Source organism: Monomorium pharaonis, chromosome 7, assembly GCF_013373865.1.
Source record: "Monomorium pharaonis isolate MP-MQ-018 chromosome 7, ASM1337386v2, whole genome shotgun sequence".
In the NCBI taxonomy this organism is placed as follows: domain Eukaryota; kingdom Metazoa; phylum Arthropoda; class Insecta; order Hymenoptera; family Formicidae; genus Monomorium; species Monomorium pharaonis.
This window is the reverse complement of record NC_050473.1, coordinates 7,344,147-7,367,482: the sequence shown is the minus strand read 5'-3', so window position 1 is coordinate 7,367,482 and position 23,336 is coordinate 7,344,147. Positions and strand designations below refer to the sequence as shown.

At 36.5% G+C, this 23,336-nt stretch overlaps 1 protein-coding gene across 3 annotated transcripts in view; it reads left to right on the top strand.

The window, feature by feature from the left end:
- LOC105835071 (neural cell adhesion molecule 2) overlaps positions 1–23,336 on the top strand; it is a 237,225-nt gene that overhangs the window by 7,805 nt on the left and 206,084 nt on the right. For 2 of the 3 annotated variants that reach the window (XM_036289629.1, XM_036289628.1), the window contains exon 3: positions 10,742–10,805. The gene's annotated coding sequence lies outside the window, so the exon portion shown is untranslated. Of the gene's footprint in view, positions 1–10,741; positions 10,806–13,969; positions 14,110–23,336 lie in introns of those variants that run through there. The other variant, XM_036289630.1, reaches the window with a different exon arrangement.

Below are 23,336 nucleotides of genomic sequence, written 5' to 3'. Positions count from 1 at the left end.
ATCTAAATCAAACTACACATGTCCGATTGATATACATCATCATGTAGTTCTATTTACTGTAACTTGTAAAAACAATCTGTTTATCTTTTAGTTAACTAATTCTATTTCTCATTAGTCTTAGCAAACGATGTTAAAAAAAATGTTTAACAAAATAAATTTGTATAAACAAAAATAAAAAGATTTTGTATCGTTAATGAATGAAAATGTCGAAACTTCAGGAATGTCACATTTTCAAGGAAAATCTCAAGACTGTTATTGTCGAAATAGACAAGAATTAAAGAACAAGTCGACAACTGTAAGCCGACTTTACGGATTAATTAAACCGCAATTCACTTACTAAATTACATCATCAGGTGTATCCCGATATTACCCTACTCTTGATACAACGTGTAACAATGTCTCAACATCCTAACTACAGTCGCCTTCAGCGATATCTGCGCTGGTTATTCCGCTGCATGAATATATAACTTTTAGTATCACCATACTTAGGGCTGATGTTATTACGCCTATCAGGTAATCCCGCGGCGAACGGTCGCGCAGTCGTTGCTGCCAGGAGCAAAGGAGAAAAACTCCCTTCATAAAAGTCTCATAGCGATAGGGAGCCGAAGTAATGCGCCTTGCACGCGAAAGTAGAGAGCCGGCCGGCCGGAGGAGCAGTCGCCGGCGGAATGCAATTTGTATTAATTTCAACGGAATTAGGAGTTACGCCTTGGGCCGCAATTAAAATTTGCATAAACAAATTTTGCTCGTCGGTTTAAGCTGGGGAAAGATGGGGAAGTCGTTTCCCTACTTTTCTATCCCCTCCGTCCCCGCTCTTTCCTGTCCTTTCCTTTTTCAGCCGGATGCATTTCCGTATCTCTGTTCATCGTCTGGCATCTGCCATATATCGCGGATGTATGGACGCCAAGTAGAAAACATCTATGTTATTCTCAATTGTTCCTCGAGCATTATTTTACACGATCTCTCCTCGCGTTGAGAAAATTTTAAATTCCCATTCTGTATTTCTTGCCGTGCATATTTCCATTTATACCGTCATCCTGTGAATTGTACATGGTGATTTGCGAAGCCCCTAGTTACTTCATTTTGCAAACAAAATAAACGTATAATTCATAGCACGGAGAATTGTTATAAGGTTGTGTTGCCGAGATAACAGGTTTTATTATGTGAGCGAAATGTCGAGAGAAATTTGTACATAATTACACAAGTTTTGTACTTCATTTACATTTAAAGTGATGAATACTTAAAGAATCATGAAGTAAAGCTTTGAATTTTTATCAAATAACGTGAATTTATCTGTTCAATTTATAATTAAAAATTTTATCTGATTTGTATATATAGTTCTTCAATTTATGTTCATATTCTCTCTCATACACCTCATATTTTTTATTCCTCTTCCATATGAAATGTTTCCCTTATTTGTTTCCTTTATTCTTTTTTCCTTTATCTTCATATTATCTCTTATTTATTGCGTTCTCTCATTCTCTTTTTCATCTACCAAACATATTCAGTAATTTTTTTCCATTTGCTTTTGGTCTCACTTTTTCCCTCCAAATTTTTTCACTCTCCAATTTAGTGCCCTCCACTTTTAAAGTGCACTTCTTAATTTCTTAAACTCCACGTTTTCTCTCTCTCTCTCTCTCTCTCTCTTTCCCTCTCCCTTTCTTTATCTCTCTGTAACTTTTCTCTGACAATTATTTTATGTCTGATAATACGATGACAAAAAGAGTGTAAAGGGAAAAGAGCTCGCCCGCGCCGTCAAAGAATCTTCGTACCAGTCGAGAGGCGGAATTACGCCTGTACATTAGCTTTGACGAGTTGAAGTCCATGGAGGGGACAGGTCGTCGGGTGTGGCCACCGGGTGCTCGAGGCAAGAAGAGACGAAGCTGAAAGAACAGGGTAGTGCGAGAAAGCGAGGGACGCGCGGAAACTGGAGTGGGACGCCAAGAATAAAAGGTGTGCTTTATAACAAGCGGCACTCAGAGGGAACTCGACGCCCTTACGGCCGCTCGGCACCAACGGCGCCCAGTACGTTTAATTAAGTGCAGAAATATTCCACATTAAGGAATTAAGGAGACGTCTCCGGCGTGATCTTCCCCTCTACCGTCGCGCCGCCGAGATTTTCTCCCCTCAACCACCGGCATTGAAATAAAAGACGTGCGCACCTTCCTCCTTCGACCGAGGATCTCGTTGTCTCGTGGAAAACGCGGTAAACTGAGAATTTTTGCGATAATCCATACAATTATCTTATATATCATAGCAACGGCCACGGATAGCGAAAGATAGGGTTGGATCAGATTTCAAGACTGTTAAAAATAGAGACACATTATCTATTATATTATGCAAAAATTGAAATTAACTTGATTCTAATAGCTGACTTTTTAAAATCAGCAATTCGTCATATATTTATCTTGAAGAAATTTATTTGGTTAAAATGGTTTCAAGCATAAAGTCGTATTTGACTTTAGACGTGAATTTCTGAATATATATAAGTTTAGACGAGAAAAAGAAAAACATTGAAGTATCATCAATCTCTATTTAGATCTCTTCTCCGTCGGTTCGATTTATATGCATTTTGCGCAACGATACCGAACTTTGGTTTCTTCACTCAATGATAAATCCACTTCGATGGTAACGGCTGACTTTGCATCTTTTTAATCATGCCACCTTCGCGCGGAGAATCGTGCTTCTTCTTAAAAGACGCAATTTGCCGACTTTCGCTGTCTATCGAGACGCAGAGGTTTACGCCGCATTTATGCCGTTCCTATCACGGCGCGATTAAGGCCGTAATCCGATAAAATTCGCCCGTTGGGTCGATGGAGGCCAGGCCGAGGATGCCCCAGTTTCCGAACCAGCGAGTATCTGATAATGAGTTTAGTCTCGTCGTGGAAGCGCCGTGGGTAAAAGGGTTCGAACGACTCGAAGACCTCCGGCACTTCCGTCAGCGAAACACCAACATATCGCCAAGAGTACGCCTTATGGCGATACGGTTACGTAACACAGTGTCTTTCTTTCGTAGCGAAAGCGCTTTTTCTCGTAGATATACGTGTACTGTAATATCGCGTGTAAAACAATAGCACGAAAGGTTGATGAATACTTAATAACAATAAGAATGTATAAATGCAAATAGATTCATATTAGAAAATGTAATACAATACTAATAAGACTAAATACAAAACAATCAAAATAAGGTGTGATTGTGGAATTTTAATAAATATATTATATTTTTACTTTACGACAATTTATTGTGCTTGTTGTTTGTCTTATTTGTCTTATATAATAATATAATGTTCACTATTCTCTAATGAAAAAGTAAAATGTTTTAATAAAAGTTTTTTAAATAAAATTTTAATAAAATCAAAATAAAACTTTTTTTAATAAAAAAGGGACTGTATTCCTCAAATTCACGTGGGCTTTCTATATAATTTACAAATCTGCGTTCGCGCCAAGCCAATCTCGCGAAGTTTCATGTGATACATTTGATACAAGAAATATACTTACAACGTTTGCATATATGAGTTGCACTGTATATTTACTTTATCCTAAAGAATCCCTGCGGCATGACAGTCATTTTTGAAGCGAAACCTTCACGACGCGAAAGTGCGTCAGATAGCTTTTCTCTTTGCCCGTAAACAAGGGAGATTTTATATCCTGTGTTCATCTCTGTCTCTTATTCTCTCGTGCGCGCACAGGATGTCATGCCTGTGTGAAGTTAGCACCGCATCTTTCAAAATTGTAAGTTTTATCAAGAGTACTATTTGCACCCCAAATAGTACTAGAGTTCCTGATAGGTATTAGCAAGAGTACCGCCGAAATATTTAGAGAAATTGCAATTTGAAAATATGAGGTGCTAACTTCCCGTGGCACCGCAACATGAAAAATATATTGTTTTAAAGATCCTATCTTAAAGTACTCGAAAAGTACTACAGTTCCTGATACATTTTAACAATAGTACCAACCGCCAAATATTATAAAAAAATTATTGAAATTTGGAGATGGCACCGCAAAATGAAAAAAATATTGTTTTAATGATCCCATCTTAAAGTACTCAAAAAGTACTAGAGTTCCTGATACATTTTAACAATAGTACCAACCGCCAAATGTTTTTAAAAAATTATTGAAATTTGGGGATGGCACCGCAAAATTAAAAAATCATTCTTTTAATGATCCTATCTTAAAGTACTCGAAAAGTACTAGAGTTCCTGATACATTTTAATAATAGTACCAACTAATAAATACTGAAAAAAAAAAATTTTTTAAGATTACAGCCTATCTTTCATAAAAGTGGCCGTAACTCCTTTGCCTTTAATTTCACAGCTTTGTGCCTTAATAACTTCCGAAAGTACTCGCTGGGGTGCCAAAAGTACTCTAATCAAAACCCGGAAATTGTAAAAAAATTTTATCTCTAAGGGACTGACTGTATCTAAAAGTGGCCGTAACTCTTTTGCGTCAAGTTTCACAGCTTTGTGCCTTAATAACTTTTGAAAGTACTCGCTGGGGTGCCAAAAGTACTCCAATCAAAACCCGGAAATTGTAAAAAAATTTTATCTCTCTAAGGGACTGACTGTATCTAAAAGTGGCCGTAACTCCTTTGCGTCAAGTTTCACAGCTTTGTGCCTTAATAACTTTCGAAAGTACTCGCTGGGGTGCCAAAAGTACTCTAATCAAAACCTGGAAATTGTAAAAAAATTTTATCTCTCTAAGGGACTGACTGTATCTAAAAGTGGCCGTAACTCTTTTGCGTCAAGTTTCACAGCTTTGTGCCTTAATAACTTTTGAAAGTACTCGCTGGGGTGCCAAAAGTACTCCAATCAAAACCCGGAAATTGTAAAAAAATTTCACCTCTCTGGAGGACTGACTGTATCTAAAAGTGACCGTAACTCCTTTGCGTCAAGTTTCACAGCTTTGTGCCTTAATGACTTTCGAAAGTACTCGCTGGGGTGCCAAAAGTACTCCAATCAAAACCCGGAAATTGTAAAAAAATTTTATCTCTCTAAGGGACTGACTGTATCTAAAAGTGGCCGTAACTCCTTTGCGTCAAGTTTCACAGCTTTATGCCTTAAAAACTTTCGAAAGTACTCGCTGGGGTGCCAAAAGTACTCTAATCAAAACCTGGAAATTGTAAAAAAATTTATATATATATATACATAAATACAAGTTTTTAGAAAAAATAGATTGATATATAACGTACAATTTGCCGGCCTTTTAAAGGTTGAGGTACAAAGCTATAAAATCAAAAACAAAAAAGTTACGGTCACTTTTAATTATGTTAAGTCCTCGAAAGAGATACAATTTTTTCACAATTTCCGGGTTCTGACTGGAGTACTTTTGGCACCCCAGCGAGTACTTTCGAAAGTCATTAAGGCACAAAGCTGTGAAACTTGACGCAAAGGAGTTACGGTCACTTTTAGATACAGTCAGTCCTCCAGAGAGGTGAAATTTTTTTACAATTTCCGGGTTTTGATTGGAGTACTTTTGGCACCCCAGCGAGTACTTTCAAAAGTTATTAAGGCACAAAGCTGTGAAACTTGACGCAAAAGAGTTACGGCCACTTTTAGATACAGTCAGTCCCTTAGAGATAAAATTTTTTTACAATTTCCGGGTTTTGATTAGAGTACTTTTGGCACCCCAGCGAGTACTTTCGAAAGTTATTAAGGCACAAAGCTGTGAAATTAAAGGCAAAGGAGTTACGGCCACTTTTATGAAAGATAGGCTGTAATCTTAAAAAATTTTTTTTTTCAGTATTTATTAGTTGGTACTATTATTAAAATGTATCAGGAACTCTAGTACTTTTCGAGTACTTTAAGATAGGATCATTAAAAGAATGATTTTTTAATTTTGCGGTGCCATCCCCAAATTTCAATAATTTTTTAAAAACATTTGGCGGTTGGTACTATTGTTAAAATGTATCAGGAACTCTAGTACTTTTTGAGTACTTTAAGATGGGATCATTAAAACAATATTTTTTTCATTTTGCGGTGCCATCTCCAAATTTCAATAATTTTTTTATAATATTTGGCGGTTGGTACTATTGTTAAAATGTATCAGGAACTGTAGTACTTTTCGAGTACTTTAAGATAGGATCTTTAAAACAATATATTTTTCATGTTGCGGTGCCACGGGAAGTTAGCACCTCATATTTTCAAATTGCAATTTCTCTAAATATTTCGGCGGTACTCTTGCTAATACCTATCAGGAACTCTAGTACTCTTTGGGGTGCAAATAGTACTCTTGATAAAACTTACAATTTTGAAAGATGCGGTGCTAACTTCACACAGACGGATGTCATTACATATGTAATCTTATGCTGCACCACTGTTTTCATTCTCCCTTACGGATCCTTCCAACTTGTCCGCAGAAAAACAAGCGGAGAATTTTATTTTGAAAGTGAAAATCCGGCTAATTCTTGAATACGAGATATATGTAGGAGAAATAGTCCAGAAATCACACTGTTGTAATCATAGATTCAGATTACTTAATATTATAAAAATCTCCGTGTTCAAGATGTCACATTTTTGGGAATCATTGCTAGTATAAAACTTCTCAATGTTCCAAAACGCTTGAACATCTCATGAAAGGAATAGAACTAATTGTGTTTTTAAAAAATATTATCCAACAGAAATTTTCAAACATTAATTTGAACAAGTAACATAATTTTATTGAAATGTGGGATTTTTATAAAAAAATGTCCATGTTCTAGGATTTAAAAAAAAAACGTTGATATTTTATTTTTTATATTTTTTTACAAGTTAAAAAAATTTTTAATAAGTAATACTACTTTTAACCAAACAAGGAAAACTTAAAAAGTATTTCGGTAAAAATGTATTTCACAACGCGATATATTTTTTAGTTGCCAATGAAAATCATCGAAAAAAGAAAATGCTAATGGTAAACGATGTGAATTTAAAATTTCCGTGAGAATGAGTCTCACGAGACACTATGCAGACGGACATTATGCGACCACTGAAGCACAATAGCTGCTGCACTGGCAATTGTATTAGATAGAGGGGACACGATCCGCAAAATAAAGAAGAATCGATTTATTCAAACGTAATACGCCTCCGGGGACTAGACAATGGGTAAATCTTGCTGCCAGCCTCATTATTCGTCCATTACTTGGTAGACATAAGTAACCGATATTTAACGACGCTGTTTACATCCTAATAGCACGTCTAATTTGAATAAATCTGATCACCGTCTTGGCATGGTTGTTTATCGTGCAGTTAGATCTTCAAATATTATTGAAAAAATTATTTGACGAAAAATTGATTTGATTAAACTGAAATTAGATTGGTAAACTTATAAAATATAAAATAGTTTTAGTATTTTTTAAAATGTGTAAATACATTAATTGAAAGAAAGAAAGAAGGTTATTTAAAAATGTATATTGTTACAGATGATAGATTATTAATTATTTCATTTTTATGTTTATATAATTTATATTTTTCTTAATTATGTATTAAAGAATTTTTTAAAGATACCTTTTGTCTTTTTTTTTAAACAGAAGCTTAAGATTTTATTCAAAATAGAGAGAAAGATTTTTAACATGCCGTCTTATAATGTTGACTCTCAAAGCATTGCAAGCAAAATTCTAGGTGACACTTTCCGATATCACCCTAAATAGAGCTTAAACTTTAGAGGTTAAACGTGAGAGGCATCTTCTTAAATGACAAACGATATTTTAGAGAAAGAAACGAAGCTTTTTGAAACGCTGTAAATAACAAAACAAAAAATTTTATAACAATGTATGTTGTACGCAAACGTCGAAAATGTACAAAAACATGTTTTTAAAAAATATGTCTTGCAATCAATGATAAAAAAGATAAAAGTTCACGAGCTTTTGGATCTCAATAATTCTGTAAATATGAGAACAATATTATTAAAGGTTACGCATGTTTCCGCTACTTTAAATATCCATATTGAAATACGTGGCGTGTCACATACTCACATATACTCACATTTGTGAGATACGAGGTAAACGAACTTCTTTATTATAGTTCAACAGGATTGAAATAGAATTTCATATAAGTATAATTAATGACCGTTCTCTCTCAAGCGCACTTGTGTAGCTACCATGAAAAACATGACGTCAGCATGAAATACATTCGTTCGCGAACCGACGAGTCACGCTTTATACAGGGAAATTTCATTGTTGTATACAGAGCACTTGTACAATTGCGAAGGCAGTAATATTACAATTTAAAAATCTAAAGCCCATCTTTGTATTCTATACTTCTGGCAATTCCGCTTCGTCGCGTTATCAATTGAACCGTTTATTTTAAAACTAGCGAGATGATGGGCAACAAAAAGAGAATTTATTCGATTGAATTGCAGTGATGATAAAACTCAATAATATTCACCGAAGAATAAAGCATTATATGTTATGATTTGCAGCCTGTGTTTTCTTTAAAAAGAAATTTGTCTTTTGGCAGGTAATTCATAACTGTGCAACTGTACTGCGTTATATCTTCACATACATACGCGCGCGTTATTGTTTTTTAAAATAATTTTATTTTAAAACAACATGTTGTTTATTTATATTTTATTCGCGATCCTTTTTCAAAAATTTATTTTTAAAATCTATTTCTCCAAATCTCTTAAACCGCAATTCTCTGGCCGAAAGAAAATTATTATTTAATAGCAAGACTCGAGATAAATTACCGTTATGTATAGGAAATGCATAATGAATGCAAGAGAAACTTGATAGTTGCAAAGGTAGAGGCGTGGAATCAATTCTTGATGTAAATATGTTTAAGTTTCTACGCCGCTGTGTCAAACTCAAATCATTAAGGAAATTCATATCAAAGTTGCCATTATTAGCAACAGTTCCGCAGTATGCGTAAGTTTCTTCTTGGAATGTTAACCGTACTTGCAACCTCTCGTGATCTCACGTATGAGCAGAAATCAGACCTACTCCGTAGGTTAGATTATTATGAAAATGTTATCGTTGCCTCTCGCTGATGGAATCGCGTAACGCAGTGAATATTTACCGAGTGTAGAAATTATAAGAATTTAATTACTTAATCATTTTTCTCGCATTACTGCTCCTTTATTAGCGCAGCATTAATTAAATTTACAATGCTTTATCTTTATACTCTCTACTAGAAACTACTTTGTCTCAATTCTCGCGGTTTTTGTTGTGTCATTTTCATTACTAGTTCGCCGCCGACGCCGCCGCGAAACGCGGCCGCGGTTCTCCACTCAACTTCCGCCTTTTAAAACGGATGCACAGCAGCCCGCAGGGGTTAAGTACGAAGGTCGGTTCAAAAGAGCAGGAATCGTCGGCCGGGCGCTCTCCCGGTTACGGTAGCCAAGTTTCTCACTAAATTCACGAAGTTTAGCGGTACAATTTACCCGCGGCGTGCCAGGTAAGTCGCCGCTCCAGACGCGTTGCGGAGAGCCAGAGGCGGTTACCAAGTGCGTGATAAACACCGGTGCATTCTGATGAAAGAGCTACGAGGATGGCGAGAATAGCTTTACTTTCGTTCTTGAAACTTGCGCGTCGGCGCGCTGTTCCGTAATGTGATTTTATAGATCGGGAGAAACATAAAAATCCCCTTTCCGTTCGTGGATCCGTCATAAATTGTTACGAATTCTTCGCGACGTCTTCTTTAAGAGACAGCGTAATATCGAATTTTTTCCGTAAAAACTTAGAAGCGAAAAAAAACAGAAAGGACCTAACGCCAAGCAAAATAATAGATATTTATAAAATTAAAACATTCTTCAACAATCGGCAAAAAGGTATCGTACCCGATGAATCAAACTGAAATAAGTAAAGTTAATATTTAAACAAGTTCGTTAACTTGATAAGAAAGTTTCGCATTAGTCTCACGATAAATTTATAATTTTTTTTCAAAACTGAATGGTTTTTTGTTAACGACAATAGTTCTATTGAAAGATATCGATTGCTTTCAGGACACCGCATACTTTATTTTTTAAGTAAATTTTTCACGTCGATTCAAAATATTACTATTATTTTTTAGTTTTCTCGATATCTCATTAAATGTATATAACAAAGGCAAATCAGAAACAGTCTTGAACAGTTTTGAGCAGGAAAATATCGTTTCTCAATACCTGAATCGAACAAAATGAAATTTGAAACTTAATATTTAAACAAGTTCGTTAATTTGATAAGGAAGTTCAGATTAGATTCACACGATAAATTTGTAATCACTTTTCAAGCTGAGTATTTTTTGCTAATTATAAACTTGTTCCGTCGAAAGATATTGACAGCTTTGAGAACATCGCATATTTTATGACGACAGCTGTCGATAATCGTTCAACAGGACAAACTTACAATTAACAAATAATACTCAATCTTGAAAAGGGATTGTAAATTTATCGTAGTATCTACTGAAGGATGTCACTGTCATTTCCTAGTTCTGTAATATATTTTTTATGGAATATATGTAATTGGAAAGGAAGATGTTTATCGAAACGTCTCTTTAACAGTCGGAATTTCAACAGAAAAATATCGTATGTGATCGTATCATAAATATCGTAAAAATATCTTCACGAATCGAATAAAATAAAATTTGAAGCATAATATTTCAACAAGTTCGTTAATTTGATAAAAAAGTGTGAATTGGTTTCACGATAAATTTACAATTTCTCTCTCTTTTCAACCGATTGTGAATATTTTTTGTTCATAAATACTTAATATAAGTAACTTTGTTCCGTTGTAAGATATTTTTGACAGCTTTGAAGACAATATAAGTATATATTTTTTTCTTGTGTTTTCTAGATTGAGCCAATAAAGGATATCATCGCCATTTTCCAACTTCCTTCGATATCTCTCTTCCTCTCTCGTAAGTAAAGCTTTATATCATTAAAATCCATCGCGCTCACGTTTTAAAATAACGTGCATTTATTTTGTCTGACTCTGCTCGCAACGAGATATTTATATGACGTATGTTTCTCGATTATTGTGATTTGTGATCTCAATTTTTTTCCGAGCGATGGACCGCTTGTTCGTCTATTTGTGGACGATTGCGCCTATCCGTCTTCCAGGCTCGCGCTCGCGAAACCGTTGTACGTATCGCAGTTGTGTCGGCCGTGCGTGTCTATCGCTTTCTCAATCTCGCGATCTTCGGGGACGCGATCTTCACACAGCCGGTCCTCGACGTCGCGTACAATTTAATCAAGAGGCACGGATTTATCGAACGGGACGTCAAATTTAACCTCGTGTTGACCAATTTCAATGGTTTATCCTCGCTACCTCGTTACCGAGAGCCTCAGGATATACCCGGGGCTTACGAGGGGGAGTCGGAGGAGAGGAGCATCTACCTACCCTTAACTGTGCCACGAAGAGAGTTCACCATGCTGTCGTTGCACTCGGTACTGGGCACAGCTCGAGGGGAGAAGGGTACGCAGGATATAGGTGGCCCCGGGAAGACTGTAGGTCACCGGAAAAGCGATGATACCGATAGTTCTAAGAAAATTCGTGCTGCTTCGATATTACCTGCTTCGGAAAAATATCTCCTCGCTCTTCTCACCTGTTCCGAGAAGTGCGGGAAATAAGAATTTTAAATTACCTCGGCATTGCGTACTGAAAATTCTCTGAATTCTCTCTTCTGAAGAAGTCTACTTGAGAATGCTTATGTTTATTTCAAGCTGTAGGTATCTCTTTTCGTTCTATATAAACAAACATGTTTTTGTTTTAACATAACGGTAAGGTAAATGTAACGAAATTATTCATTTCAAGTCTTATATCAAGTTATTTATACACAAGGCATAATATTATTATAATAGATTAATTGCAAATTGATGCACAAGTCGTGTAGTTTAATAACAACCTTGCAAACTAATTGTTCGGCTTCCGGTCTCAGCTGAATTTTATTATCTTATATTCTCTTCAAATTCTCAAGAGCGATCGTCTCGTTTTATAAATTAATATCTGCCAAGCGCACATACACACACGCACACGCATAATTTTACGTAAATATAATTTCAACCCTTTTCCCAGATCCCACATGATTTTACCCATATGACCTTTTATGTGACTCTTTCTCGTTAAAAGTGTCACTCGCGCGACTTGTTACGTGAAGTGTCAGCCCTACTCCGATCTTGGTCAACCCCAGTCCGCTATCTTCCTCTCGTCGGAAATTTCCCGTTCCGTGCTACCCGTCAACGAACGACTCGCACCCTTTTTGCGTGCTCACCAGCCGCGGCTAACCGGTTTGGCCGACATCCAAAGTTCAACGGGAGCTGCATTCCAATAGGGACTGTCCCTCCTGTGACGCGGTCTGCGTAATGTAATATATGCGTATACGCGCTGTGTGTGACGCGGGATGCGTGAAGGTATGCGCACTGGTATAAATTTGACTCTTGTAGATTTTGCGCCGATTCCCTCCCCCCTCCCCCGGGAGATTTATATTACCCGCGGCTCGTTCCCGGCGGCGACACGACCAATTTCCAGAAAATCGATTTACGATCCACACCTCGGCGAAGCACACTGAATATCGTTTTCCCTCGATTCGCGACCCTGTTTCTTAGTCGTAACGCAGGGCGACATCGTGGGATGGTGAATGTCGCGTAACGTTTGAAATCTCGAGCAGGACGTAGAATGAAATCTGTCCGTTGCAACGCGACATAAATCTGCACTAAGTAATTTAATTACGTTAAATGTTGGATAATGATATTTGGAAAATCATAATGGAAGATGTAAAACTGCGTTGATAATTTTTTAGTAATATCTGCACACAGTTAAGTGTTTCCGCGTGATATTTCAAGCTACAGAGCTCTTCATAAAAAAAGCAATAGAGATATGAAATGTACGCGAGCGAAGTTGAGAAAAAATGTAACAACAATATTACCTGGGTTAATTGCGATTTTCAATAAAAATGAGATTTTTTTTCTTTATCCTTGCTATCTACATTCAGCTCAAAGTTTATTCGTTTGATTAGTGTTGCGAATGTAGGGAGAGTCTGCACCCTTTAAGTGAGGGATCGAACGTGCGATGTATACGAAAAATGTGAGTTCGACCAGCTGGCAGTCGTAACTTTTTTTTACGTAGGTAATCAATTTAAGTTTGGATGGGCAAAAAGTGTTGCTGTTGGGATAAAAAAGGTGCGAATACACGTCCAACGGAATTCTATAGCAATTTGCTTTTTTTACGCTTATATCATGCCGAAGTATCGACAAAACGATTATCTAATCACCGTAGAAAATTCAAATCCGATCTTCATTTATTAATTTGTCTATTAACTTTCTATGATAAATAATTAGTAAGCAAATGACAGAAGATTGGCTATTTACTAGATGTTGTAAAAATATTTTAATTGCATTCTCAATCAATCTGAATATAAAGTCAATTAGACACATGTAATAAGGTGCATAAAACAGCAAGAAAAAATAATATAGCATTGCGATAATTTCGTGAATAGTATTCGGTTATTGCTAAACACCAATGTTAATGACCTCTGACAGGAAGAAATTGAATCGTGGCATAATCATCAATGTGTCAGCAGTTTGATAAAGTTGGCCGAAACGGGAGCTTGACGGGCTCTTACATCAATCTCTCTCTCTCTCTTTCTTTCTCTCGAAGAGTGACTTTTTCTCTTCTTTTTCTTCTTCTTTTAACTGGCCTGCAATCATGCTGCGTCTATCTATCTTCACGAGGCAATTATCGCGCTTCAATCGCGATTTCGGCGAGCGATCGGGCAATAGAAGAACCTGCCAAAGAACGGTAGGAATGCTCGAGCAAAATCTCGCGCCGTCAATCTGCTCTAGAGAAACTTGATTGTTGACCCGGGCTGCGGGTCAATAATTAAATCCACTTCCTGGCGAGCGCGGCGGTGAGACTTCGATCCTCATGAATTTTCAAGAAACGCGAGAAAGAGGCGAGCGGGTTACGCGGCGAGGTGGAAAGCGGAAAGGAAAAAGGAGATGGTGTGTTTGAGGAGCAAACCCGGGAAACAGGCGAGACTCGACTCTGCAACTACCGGGATAATGGAGGTCGCGTTCAACGAGGCTGCATTATTTCGAAGCGCGATATTGTTATGCGCAAAGCGAAACCGTCGGCGTGGCTCGCTATCGGGATAGCTCTGTTATCGGGAGTGCATTCGTTTTAATACGGCGGAACGTCAACGATGCTTTTCTGACCTGATCAGCGTAAGTTGCATTAAAATGTTTTACTGAAGTCCCGCGCAGTTAATGGGATAAACTCAAACGAAATTGACACAATTTAATCGTGCTGCATACGATGCAAAATCAAATAAATTAACGTATTATCATCCGTTATTTATATTACATTCTATGCTTGAAATACTCTAATTATTTTAGTTTTATTATTAACATTTTGATATATTTTGAGATATATTTTTGATTCATGAATAGTTTTGTGTGTGTAGGGTGCTACAAATATGAAACATGATTTAATGTCATCAATGATATACGCACTCTTGTTTAAACTCTTCAATTTGTAAAGGAAAATGTGTAAATTTTGTTCTCATTTTGAAAGAGTTTGTTTTTAGCAGATTTTATATTAAAAAATTTCGAATACATAAAACAATTATGGATTTTTACTTTATTAATAATATAAATAGATCATATTTTTTTTAATATTAATAAAGTATAAGATTCAATTCCCAAGAAATGAGAAGGCACTGCTTTAGGAAATCGATATCAGAATTATCGCTATTTCTTAGATATTTATGGAAATATGTTACCATCTTTTGGTTTATCCACTAAATGTAGATTAAAGTTTATTTTTTTCAGTTTTTGCAAAATATGAGTTAGCCTTCTGTTTCAAATCCTTCAGTTGTAGACCTACCCTCGTTACATCGGCACAAATTCTCATCGAATAATTTTCAGCTCTAGTAGTACGCAGCCAAATTACAGATTTCACGCTCGTATGGGCAATACGGTCCGCGTCGCTTCGATTTTCCCAGCCATCTAACGTTCTCGCTGCGCCATTGAGAGAAGGAGAAGAAACGCGCGATACAAGAGAACGGAAAAACCGCGAAAGGGTCGTAAGAAAGGCACGCGGCGACGCTGCCATAGTCTCTCCTCTCTCTCTCTCTCTCTCTCTCTTTCTCTTTCTTTCCTCGATAGGGCAAAGGAAGGGAAGAAGAGAGAGAGAAAGAGAGAGAAAGAGAAAGACGACACGGCGGAGAAAGCGGAGACCGCCGGATACGGAAATGGCGCAGTGTCCCGCGGGATACGCGGAGTCCGCGATTGTTTTGGCCGGGCTCCCATTTCCACGGCTTTATGGGCAGCGCGGGCGGAATTTGTGGCCGTCCCGTACGTACTATAGCCGCGCAACGAGCGCCGGCACTTTTGCCTCGCAGGTCGCGGCCGCGTCGCCATTAGTTACAGACCCGCCGTCGGCTTCACCCTCTTTTCCCTTCTCCTTCTTTCTCTCTCACACACCACACCACACCACACACGCACGCGCGCACACACACACACACACACACACACACACACACACACACACACACACACACTGCTGCGCGCGAGATTGTTCTTATTTTCCAAAGTTCCGCCGAGAGAGAGGTGCTCGGCTGCCGCGACCGACCGCCAACCCCCGCCGGCTAGACCGCCAGCTTTTTCCACCCAGCGTCCTCGCCTGGTACAATGGTTACACCGTCCTTTGTATCAGCGTTGGGATCGACGCGATGGATACCGCTCGAGTTGCATCAGTTCAAAGTTGAAGCCTAGTTTTTCTTCCGCTAACCGGCGAGATCGTACCCTTTGTCACGAGTAAAGGGTAAAGGGTACCGTCCTCGGGCAAAAAGAAAAAAATATGCAGACGCCGGGCCCTCTCATTAAAATAAAACGGGGAGGGAGAATTAATGGATGGAAAAGCTAATATCAGGAACCGTCAGCGAAATTCGCGCGCTAGCCCCAGGTACGCAATCTTGGTGTAAATCAGTTCAATAGGGGTAGTTCCTAAACTTTTCTCCCCTCCCTCGCGCCTCGCTAATAAGATAATTATATAATGGCTGTCTATAGAATAGTGGCAAATAGGAGTTGAATTCTCGCAGAGATAGTGCAGCGAAACACAATGCAACGGAAGAATTACTTGCAAAAGTATATTACTCTCTCTCCCTAAAAAGTAACTATTAGCATGTAAAACAACTGCCATTATTTCGGAGTCCATTTTCAAACCATTCGTGGCACATAAATTTAAACGTTATCGATCAACTCACGTATCGAATTTAGAAACCTATTTGATTTACGTCGACGATATTTTCCGAAATTTATGTATTGAAAAAGGACAAATTGCTTCAATGAAGGGTCGCTAATTTATTAATAAATCCGCCTCTGCATAAAATTCGACGACAAGCTCATGGCTTTGTTTTTTTACGAACGGGGAGTCGCGAGAACGATGTGTGCATAGAATAAACCGACTTAATTTGATTAAACAATTCTCCTCCCTTCCCCCCCCCCTCTCTCTCTCTCTCTTCCTCTCTCTGGTATTATATTATGCGTCATACTATGCCATCATGTTGACGCGAGTAAACACGTAATATGAGATCCTCGTGTGCACGATCGTGTGCGCCAGTACACAATCCATGAGACCGAGGAGCGCGCTCTCGAGATGCACTCAGATTAAACTGCAGCGGTAGATCTCTCCTCGGCCGCCGCCGACCGGCAATATCTCTCTCGTAATAATATATTATGCACGCGGTCCGCGAGATTCCGCGGATTCCCGGACCGACCTTCTCCTCTGGACTCCGAGAACCTCTCGAATATTACAGCTATATTAAGACGCCCGATACTTTGAATCCGTACAAGATCTAAGACAGATACTATCGGAATATCCCGATAGCTCGGCAAATTAAACTTCGAGCGACGATGTGAAAGGCGGAGTGGCGGCAGAATTGCGGGATTTGTGGGCAACGGAAATCCCGATTACGAGATCGCGAAACTCGCGCACGCAAAAACCGTTCCGTCGCGTATTAAAATTCCAGTTAAATCGAAACGATTCAGCGCGTAAGAATAAGTAATTGCGGTGTTAAAGAAACGGGTCACTGTCTTGGAGTTACGGTTACCGTTAAGTAAGAAGACTGTGACTTCAGAAAATCGCATTGTGTATTTAGAATGTAGAAGACGACGCTGAATCCACAAAATAGAGTGTAAAGTGCGCGATAGTATTGTGTTCATCGAAATTAATTCAGGATACAGTTAGGACAGAAAAATTGACGTATTTATTTTATAAATATTTATTTAGTTATTCTGTGCACAACGTACAATACTATGGTTGTGCACAGCTGCTCCGGATATTGATGTATCGCTCGAGATACAACCTCAATAAACGCTCTAATTATTTTGAAAAATATATTCATAATTTTTAGTGTTGTTAAAACTTGCTGGAAAATACTTATTTACATATTTTACAAATTGATATAATATGCGTTGTAATTGCATCACTGTGTAGTGATTATCTTACGGTGAGTGTTAAATTATTTTGTATGTTACTATACACTGAAAAAAAATAATTTTTTTTAAATTTTACTAATATATTTGGATACAATTGCAAACGCATTTGCTTAAAATAAAGGATTGTATTTATTTATTTGAAGAACATAATTTGCCTATTATGCAAATTATATATTAATCATAAAAATAATTTTATGCAATATAGTCAACGTTATTGAAATATAAACTTTATTTTTTATAAAGTAGTGGTTTTCCAAATAATGCTAATTTAATTTAAAAGAAAAACTTTTCTAATTAAATTACATATTCATAATTTGTAAAAAATATTTTTTACAGAATATAATAAATGTTTACTTGAAATTGTGATTTATTTAAGATTATAGAAATTGTAATGATTGACATAAGAGTTGCGCGGTTGCTTTCTGTGCCAAAAATCTGGATTTATCTCTCAAGAATTATATCAGATTTGTAATAATCTCGGAAGACAAACCAAGAGTACCTTTGTCAAGGCTATCAAGTATACGTAAGCATGCATTGAACAGAGATCTTTAATCATAAAGGTGGCAGTAATGACCAATAGGTCAATTTAGACTCCAAAAACACTGCAATCTCACTTATAAGAAAGATGAAAATTCAAATTTGCATTGAGAGGAAAAGAATTCCAATTGAAGATTGAAGATCGCCGATGAATTTACACCCAAAACTTTTTCAGATATTTCTGTAAAAAACCGCAAATCTCGGGCATCGTTAATTCGTCTAGTTTCTCACTCCACTTTATTTCTTCTCTTTTTGGCATCGAATTCAACCAGTTGATCAGTATGTAAAGTCTGTGCGCGACATTTTCGAGTGAAATCTAGCTCCTATTAAAACCATCAACCTTCGAAAACTTTGACCTGCGAATGATTTCCTTAAGTAGTAAGTTGAAGAATTCTACTTTTAATTATGACAAATTTTCTTCTTATTTCTTTTTCTTAGCTTTTTGAATTATGTTCCATTCCTATTTGTAAATAATTCCTTCCTTTTCCTCCTCGTTACTATAATTAAAAATGCATTTTACATTATTAAAATTCTTCATAATTTAATTCCCAAAGCTGTATCTCTCTCACTTAACTTTTACTCTATCGGACCCGATAGAATTGACACTTGTGTGTGTGTGTGTGTGTGTGTATCTTTAATCACATAGCCGTTAAATAAATATATTTATTAAGAAATGATCTTTCTCGGAACAAAATTGTAATTATAAAAAATTTATAAAAGTTTATAAAAAGTTTGAAACGTTTGAACGCATGCAAGTAAGCATAAATAAAAGGAAGAGTAGAAAGTATTTTACAATTAGAGTATTCTGATTAAAGTATTCTGACTAAAAAACAAGACACAATAATGTGCAAGAAAAGTTATTTTGCACAAGAAAATTGATTTTTAATTTTAATAAAGATTTCATCATTTTTTTTGCTAAGTATTCTATTCCAATATATTCCCCTATGTCTCGTATACAACTATTAATATTTTATTGTGTTTCTTTATTTCTTTTTCTTTTCCCTTCACAAATAACTCTTTAATGGAGGTCTGCATTAACCTTTCCATATATACTATTAAATATTATACAAGTTAGGAGTATAAAAAGAAAACAGTATACAATTGTGAAATTCTTGTAACACACGTAGATATATTACAAACATAAATGCAAATTATAAGTAAAGAAAGAACAGAAATATTTTACAGTTACATAACACATTAATTTATTTATTTAAAAAAGTACACGTTATAAATATAAAAATTCATAAAATTGCAAAAAAAAAACGCTGATAGCAATATTGAGTGCTTCTATCCTACTATTTTTTTTGGCATGCAATCTTAAACAGAAAATAAACGTTGACTTATAATAATTTGCATTCTTAAATGCATTCTTAAATGAAAATTATAAGTTAACATTTTTAAAACCTCGGTCCAAAAGATAAAAAATAATCTTTGCAATTTAATACAATGTCGCTACATTCAATAATTTGCGGTGATCCCTCGTGCAATACCTCGGAGACTGCACCACTGTCTTCGTTCTCTTTCATCGGAAATTCCTCGTTACGGATCGGAGTGACAGCGAGAGGTCATTTCGCGTCGAATTCAGCTTACCCTTGTCAAGCCTCGTCGTCTGTATTCAACTGTCTCCCGAATTGGCTTGGCTTCATGGTCCGTTGAGTCGACGTGTACTCGAGGTATTTTTCGTGACTTGAAGAAGCAGGAACAAGCGCGATTTCCATAATCGATATACCGAGAAGAAAGCGCGCTTTGCTCTTGGAGACTTCTTCTTCACCTAGGGACCGTACCTTGTTTCTCTTTCTCGATTCTATGCCAGTCTCCCCTCCTCTCCTCATCCTCCACCTTCAAACCATGCGCTTCTTCCCCGATTTTCTCCCGGTTATTTCCCGGGAGAAGAGTCATCCCGGATAGAAATTTCCAGGATCCTCGATCGTATGTCTTGTGCCGATTATTTGAGTTCCGGCCAAATTACGATTTCCTATATCGACTATGTCGATCGCAACCCTTTCGTGAGAGCAAGATGACATAAAGCAACGACAGCTTGTTAGCTGAAAGCAGAAACGAGCTGACAACTATATAAAAGTTATTGGTATTTATATTTGTTAAAGTTATCTCAGATTTCTCTTGGTACATGATATATACAAAATATTTCAAAGGTGAAAATTACACACATAATTGCTTGGGAGATAATTAAGGATTCAAAAACAAGAAAAAAAATTGATATGAGCACAGATCCGGAAATGAGCTGTTTTCTAGTTCTCGTATTATTTGTTCTCTTATTATTTGTACATTGAAATTTGAAATTACTTTGCTTAGAAACTTTTTTGACAAAATTGAAGGGAAATGGTAATATTTATGAATTTTTTATGACGTAATTATAGTAAAAAGTAAAATATATTTTTACACACGCACAAAACATAGTGTTTTAGATAAAAAATTTTAGATAAAAAATATGTATGATATGTATTTTATATTGTTTTATAATTGATTTATTGATTTAATTTAGTACTTGTTAAACTAAATTTTTTAAGCACAATTAAATAAGGGTACAACAGTTTTTGGCATACGATCAATTCGCGGTTTCCTCGTTTTAATTGGAAAAATTCGGATGTAAAACCAAATATGCGCGGTTTGCTAAAGTTTCGGCCGTTTCACAAAGAGTTCTAGGATTCCTACTGCGGTCTCGAAAGAATTTAAGAGATTAATACGCAAAGTGACAAAAACGAAAATAAAAAACTTGAAATAATCTTGTAGAAATTTTACAATTTGAAAGAAGTTAACATTGCACATATTAAGAAATAAATTGTTAATTAAACTAAATGTTTTACATAAAATACTTGAACTTTAATTTTTAGTAGTTTAAAATATTTTTTACACGAATCTTACAATTTCCAACAGTAAAATATAATAAAATACAAAATACACTCTGAGAGAAAGTCTTTAAAAGACGTAATCAACAATAATATTCTCAAATGGCAAGCTTTAAAATAATTTCTAGTCTTTATTTTTAGATATTAATAACATTTATTATTTTCTAAATCAAGCACGATTATTATAGAGAGCACAATTATTAAAAAACGTACACGTGCTCGTTGGGCAGAACGGATAATCTCGCGTTATACGATCTCTAATTTTCTTTTTTGACACTCACATACATTTTCATAAGAATGATCGTCCAATAGTATTCCGTAGTGCAATTTTCCACGTAGCTGCAGAGGCAGTAGTAGCGATGCATCGGGAAAAGGGGGGGGGAGAGAGAGAGAGAGAGAGAGAGAGAGAGAGAGAGAGAGAGAGAGAGAGAGAGAGAGAGAGAGAGAGAGAGAGAGAGAGAGAGAGAGAGAGAGAGAGAGAGAGAGAGAGAGAGAGAGAGAGAGAGAGAGAGAGAGAGAGAGGACGGGTCAGAGTAGATGAGTGAAAAAGAGAGGAGAGGAGAGGAGAAAAATATAAGAGAACGTCAGTAACGACTAACGCAAGCTTCGCGAAGAAGGGAAGGACGGCATCTTTTAGTAATTACCCGCCTCCGGAGGGCGCATTACTCTTTGTCGGCCGACGTACTTCGGATCTTATCGTCGTTGAGAGAGAAAGGATGAGGAGTAGTGAAGTAAAAGATAGAACTGCAGTACTGGGAACCACTTTTGTGGAATAAGACGTGGAATGAGGAGTCAGTTGCAATCCTTACTCTAGTGGGCGAAATTGCGTTGGGTGACATTTTCATTTTCGCCTTTGTCTGTTCCATGGACGCGTATTTCGCTTTCTGTAACAGCATAATAATAATTTTGATATTGCCAAAATGTACCGCTATAAATAACAGACAAGAGTATCTTTTCTATGAAAATATTGAAAAAAAGAATATTAAATGAAGCAAACAAGACCATCCTTTCTACGAAAATATTGAAAAAATGTTAAATAAATTTTATCACTGCTCGCGCGCGCCATTGAGGAAAGCCGATGAGAGAGAGTGAGAGAGAGAGAGAGAGAGCTTCTCTAAATTTTTTATTAGTCTCGCAAAATAATTATCGATGACAATCTTATTTTCGTTTTATGGTATGCGATAAAATCTATAATATAACAGCTGCTTTTAAACAAAACAGCCTCGGCATTACACGAAAATAGAGCAACAAGTAGCGTGCTTGGAAAGCCGGAATTGATCCTTAAGCTCTAAGTACACTCTTGAATATCCGTACAGAATCTGCACACAGGGCCATAAGACGATAGCCATTATCCGATTGCTTCTATACCGCTACGCCAAGAAATGCATTCAGAATTACCAACCTTATTCAAAGTAGCTATTCAGGTTTTCAGCTCTCCTTGCGTAACGTCCGATAATGAGATCGCGACAGAATGATTGATCGTAATACATATGCGACGTCATTGATTTTCTATAGTGAACGCGACTGCAAGTCTTGCTAATCCTGCTAGGCTGGATCGAAGGCAATCTACATAGATGACAATGTTAAATAAAAGAGAGAGAGAGATTAATAACTTTTACGTTGATAACGTAGATAGAATTAATTTATTTAAAATGTCGATGCGCGCGTTCGTTATTATTGTTTCATTCGGATTTGTAAAAGTAACGGTGCAAATTGTTGAAACATATGAATTTCACTAAACTTTAGTTTTGTTACAATGGAAATTTGATTGTTTGTATCAGAGCTTGTAACAGATTGAATCGAGTTTATAAAAAAATATTGTCCGTGCCGATTCTAAAGTTTCAATTAACCCAATTGTCTGACATTTCAATCCTAAATTTACTGACATAATTTGTATAGAAATATGTTGTAAAAATAACTATCGAAAAAATTCAATTTTTCTCTTACATACAAGAGACCACAAAATTAAAACAGATGCCAAAAACAAAATTGAAACGTATACCTTTAATTTCTAATGCAGTCACATTTAACACGCACGCACAGGAAGAACAATTTTACATATAAAAATTTAGCTAAATACACCAAAAATAATTTTATTTTGGATCATTAAAATATGTAATTCAAACATGTATATTGCCACAAGTTTGGCGTTCTAACTACCAACTTAAATGTTTAATATAAATATTTTAATGGTCTCTAATATATATTATTTCCAGATCTGTATCTCAGCAAAACCGTTCTTTTTGTATGTATATCATAACATGCCTAAATATAATTTTATTTTTATGTTATAACGGTACGTAATTTCTGTGAAAAAAAATGCCACTTTATTCAGGGAGAAAAGAGATACACTTAAGAGGCATATTGCACCTCTAACAGCATAAGCTTGAAAAATAAAAAGAAAATTGCGAGAAAGAGAGAGAGAGAGGGGGGGGAAGGGAGAGACCTGTGACTGTCGGCGCAACAAGTAGTACAAGTCAGTATCGAGACGGGAACCGCAAATCTTCGCATGGTGTACACACTTCCGACGCACACATCTCACATCAC